Source organism: Aplidium turbinatum, chromosome 8 (genome assembly GCF_918807975.1).
Source record: "Aplidium turbinatum chromosome 8, kaAplTurb1.1, whole genome shotgun sequence".
Lineage (NCBI taxonomy): Eukaryota > Metazoa > Chordata > Ascidiacea > Aplousobranchia > Polyclinidae > Aplidium > Aplidium turbinatum.
In genome coordinates this window covers 25,962,767-25,968,303 of record NC_137479.1, presented here as the reverse complement: position 1 = coordinate 25,968,303, position 5,537 = coordinate 25,962,767, and positions in this window count along the sequence as shown.

Genomic DNA, 5,537 nt, shown 5'->3' with positions numbered 1-5,537 from the left:
TCTTAATCCTGTCCAGGTTTATGCGTTGAAGTGAAGATTTAGAATAAGTGAACGGAAAGACAACGAAGTCAGTTCTCGTGCCCTCCTTCTTCAGCACTCTGACCCAAACAACAAATCAACCGTTTTTTGCATTGATTCAACGTGTGCAGACGTTGAATCAATGTAAAAAAACGGTTGATTTGCTGTCTGGGGACATCGAAATCCTTCATTTTTACATTGATTCAACGTCTGCAGACGAGGGATTTTGCTGTCTGTTTAAGGATTCAATGCATCAACAGTGGATCATTTGCCGATTAAGGAAATCAACCGATTAAAATATTCAATTTGTGGACTGTTTTCTTCTGGACCAACAGTAATCCCTTGATTTAATTGAATCTCGGATTACTGATCTACCGATAATCGTTGCACAAACTGATTCTTGATTAAATGATCAGACGATTAGCTTGACTGACCGCTGAAAAAATACGATTTTGGCGCATCTAACCTTTAGTATCTTGCTAGAACACAGCCACATGCTCTAGGTCAGTGGTTCTCAATTGTGGGTCCGCGAAAATTTCCGAGTTTTCAGCATGATTGATAAATTACAAATTTAAAAATTCTTTGTGCTTTGTTTATGTATTAGCCCACAGTGATTTTCAAACTGTAAGTCGCAACGCACTGGTGCGTCGTTTGAAATTGCAAAAGACATTGCACAAATGTTTGGTTTCTTAACTAAAAAATATCATACAAATGACTTAAACCTTCTAATAAGGCTATGTTCAACTTAATTCTTAAAACAGTGCATGCATTTTCTCGACAACGCCCAAGTTTCAAAAAACGAAAGGAACTGATTGTTTGTAGGACATGATTTGTTGTTTTATATCATCTTGAGTGGAGATTTATACTTACCTGTATGGTTCCCTAGCAAACTGTGCATGTATAAAACAGCCTAGGGCAGGCTACATTTTGTTAGTGTGCGTTGGGTGCCTGTCGTTCAGTTGTGGTGTTGTTTTTTGGGAAGGTAGAGCCATATATGATAATAAAGTATAGAAAATATCATTACTACACACACACAACGTTAAGTAGCCTACGGACTACGGTATATGTAATAATTATGATCAACAATATTACAAAAAGAGTGCTCAATGCCAAGTGAAAAGCCAAGCAGAGCGAATTAAAGCAAATATAGGCTACTCCAAAAAAATCTGCGCAGTTTTGTTTCACTTTCTCCCAAGGTGGGACCATCAGAAGGTTTTTTTCAAACAGAATTTTTTTTTTCTGGAATTGGCATTGCCAAAGCCTGGACACCTTTGCAGCAGTCTTGCTTTTGCGAATACGTTCACGCTTATGGACATGACAACGAATTGTGAACGCTGACAATTTGTGTATGAGAGATGGCACGATATCCTCGCATTGACTTTGCCCATGCTGGGATTTTTCTTGGCACAAATCTTTTCTGCACGTAGGTCAGGCTACAGAATAATGTAAAAGTAGCTTCACTTAAAGACACAAAATACCAAATGTTTCGTTGAATGACCATCGGTGGTTTGCGTAGTTTTATCTTATTCCACGTTCGTGAAACTTTAGTAATAACTAACCTTTATGGTTGAATTTGCTACTTTGTTGTTATTTTAAATTTGAAAAGTGTCAACCCTAGTTTGGTAATAATTTGTCAAGTGAAGTGAATGGAAATGATGTCACATTAATGAAACCGTTAGGCGTGTCTCTAATTGTGAAAATTGTCGTAATGTGAGAACTTGTTGTCGCACTTGCTATGACGTCCTGTCACGTCTAGAGGTCAAAGAAAGTCAAAGAAAAGTTTCAGCACTTAACAATTAATTTGCGAATAACTTGTAACACCACGACCGTTGGAGTATTCGTAATCTGCAGGCCGCTGCAGCAGATGATGTTTATCAACCAATCAGAAGGCAAGATTTAAATCAGCTGATCGCAATCATGACTCATGCACGATGAAAGTAAATTAAATGAACATTTTACCGTAGCTAGAGTGGCCTTTCTGCAAGTGCTTGGTTTGGGATTTAGGTAAGAAGTTTAGTAGGCTAAGCACAAGGTAACAGCTACAGTAAATCTAAAAAAAGAAAGCTAACTATGTGGCCTTAAACTGACCCAGTTGTTTCAGTTTTTTTGCAAGATACGACATGACCTTGGTTGGCTTTAGTATAGTTATCACATGTTTGTGCATTGTGATCTCAAATAGCTATATACAGAGCTTTTGTTCAGAAATGTCGATGAGTCATAAGATGGATGCATTTAACATACCTTGATATTCATCTGTCTCAAATATATCTTCACCACCAAAATGTTAAGAATTAGTCATAAAAAATAATACAATGGCTTGCAAAATGAAAGGTTGCTAAAGATGATAAAATGGGTATAATTAAGACATAGCCTATCAAAAGCTACTAACCAATAACCATGACTCAGTATCACTGACCAATGGGTTGAAAGTTTTTTGTGCAAAATCATGTCCTATCTCACAAAACTGTGCCAAAAATTCAGTCATTATATAGTCGAATTTTTTCACCTTTATGTCAGATACTTGATGATTACCGAGCTATCTGACATGTGCCGATATTGATCACTTAATTTGTAGCTTTTAAATGTACAGTAGCTTGGAAGTTAAGGCTTCAAAATTAGCCTGAAAAGTGACTATCACTTTCAAAATCTCACCAATAGGGGCCATGAAGCCTATTGAGTAGTTTTAATAACTCGATCTTTGATATGTTCTTGCAGTTTAAGGGCCAGTTTGCAGCTAAACTTCAGTACAGCATTTTTGATAAAATAAACTAGAATTTTTTTAATATTAGTGCTTATCCCAAGTAAGCTTATTTATTGCCCGTGGTATTACAGTAGTTTCGTTAAAGTATTGGGATAAAGACTGAATGTTAAACACAAATTACTGTTAACTCGAAATAAGGAAATTTTATTTAAAAGTTGGAGCTCTGGTGAATTAAAATTTTATAACAAATCAAAAAATTGTCAACAAACAGATATTTTAATGTCTTACGTTGCGTTAACCGGAACTATCGAGAGTTTTTTCAGCGAAAGAGAAAACTTTAATAACGTTCTTTTTTTCTGACAAAATTTTTTGTTCTAGGTTAATTTATTGCGGAGTTTCCAAGCGCTAGGTTTTATCTGAAGCAACTGAACTAGTTTCGGCTTTATTATCAAGCGAGTGGCGACATCAACAGAGCTATACTAATAAACGCAAACTGAAAAGCTAAAGAATTTCTTCAAGCAAAGACTTGTGATCAAAGAAATGAGGTAAACACGCTAGAACTGTTGTACGCTTATGGGCTAGGTCTCGACATTACTTTGTGATGGCATCGTTGACAAGATTTTTTATATTTTAGATGATTTGACTTTCTTAAGGAAAAAGTCCTTTGTTGCCAGAATATTGACAAACTTGTATATCTAGCAGCTCGTTCCGGTCGAGGGAAAAATATAAGTTATAACCTTGAAGCAAAATTATTAGATGAGTTTTGTTGCCTCAAGAATCTACCTAGTTTTTGCAGGCAAATAAACCTCGCAAAGAAGTTTTAGTGTTTTCATGATAGATTTTTATTTAAATTCACTTTTATATTAAAGTCACTTTTTCAATGAAATTGCGTTCAAAACTGGTCTAATGTGATTTCAATCAGTCTTACTCTTATAGTAGTTAAAAAATCATTTACAATATTTAAAATCAATGAAAATCAATCATTTAAAATCAATCATTTTTTGTTACCAAAATAAACAATTTACAATATCAATGTTAAAATGGCATCAGCTTTAAACATAGCTGTTCTAAAAACTGAGACTTTGTTCGAAACACACTTTTTATCTGAAAAAGGCCAGCGTCAGTTTACAAGCGTTTTTCAGTGTTTTCAAATCTATCTAAGAGACCACCCCGGCTAAATCCATTTCAGCTTTATTAGACATTTTGTTACTTGTCAGAAATCTTATTGCCCTCAAAAATAAGTACATTGTGGCCACATGTGACCTGGCACTCATCCAGCACAGATCACTTCGGTCAGCTAATGTGCGTAATTTTAAACGCTTTAGGCAAAGTTACACTTTATCAGTTTGCACAATTGCTGCTTGAGTTTCCAAGTTAAAAAACAGTTTTGTTTTTCGCATGGATTTAACGTCTGCAGACACAAACAAGACTGGTTTGCTGGCTGGAAAACAACTTCAACCCAGCCAACAAAGCAATTGTTCTTTATGTTAATTCAACGTCTGAAAATATACGTAAAAAAAGCTGATTTGCTGGCTGGAAATTTTTTGTTGTGTTGACAGTAACAAATCGCATTCAAATTTGACGCAAATTTACTTCTTTTTTGTTTTGCCCGCCAACAATCATTTGCTTGCATGTTAATTAAAGAATTTCGCAACAGAAATGTTTTTAGCGCATTTGCATTGCGCCATTGTTTCTCATTCCGGTTTTATGACGAAAGGAAGATTGTAAACAGCCAAGAGCTGTCTTATGGTATGCTGAGCTCGTAAATTTTGCCAACGTTCCCGTTGTCGCGTTGTGCTCAAAGTGTTCTTGGTTGTCTGATTTATTTTGTTGACGATAGATAGAAATGTTATTGGTTGTCTGCCACTGGTACGTCTCCCAAGAAAGCGGTCCCCAAAATAGAGATCGTCCCATTTCTCTTTCATGATGATGTGTCTAAAAATGTTGACTTGCTTTTTGAATTAATACTTTTCTATCTTGTTGCACGCTTGTTTTCTAACTAAAAAACTATATTTCTATATTTACTTGTGTGAACTAGAGTATTTGCCAGTTTGAAGCCTTGATCGCAATTATTTGGACTGAAATTGTTTTGTATTCATGTTTTTGTGTATTTTGACACAAGCCACTTCAAGGTATTCACTGGTTTCAAGCATTTTCAACTGCTTCACAACAAGCATCTCAAAAATGCTTCAGTGCAAAATTATGGAACGCAATGTAGGATTAAACGCATTACGATTTAGTATCATTTGACCTGCTATTATTAACTATGCCATTTGCTGCGACATAAACACAAGATTTCTGACGTCATCTTAATTGCGTTGGAACGTGTAAATAATGTCTTTGCATCAATTTGAAGCAAATCCTGGCTTGAAATTCATTTCTTTGTTGATTGATTGAAACGAAGAGGATTGTGATAACACGTAAAAAGCTAAAACGCTCGAAACATCATGCCCAAGATCTATTGGTAGGAAAACCTACGAGACAAAATGGCAATTCTTTCAAAATCATGTCACACATAGACATGCTGATGAAAAGATACTTGAAAGCTACGAAACACAGTTTGGCCGTGTTGTTGTTAATATATAGGTTAATGAGATTTCAACGCCATTAGGCTACAAATGACGGAAATTTTAAATAACTTTTAAATGATTGGAATTTGGAAATTTTTATGGTTTAACTCAACGCATGTCCGTTTTCAGTACAATAATGCTATTTGTGAAGCATCGCTTCACTTAACCACTTGAAATTTATTCGCTAAATGCAACTTTTGAGTGAAAACAATAAAAAATAAAAGATAAACGCCTACATGTTAGGTTTT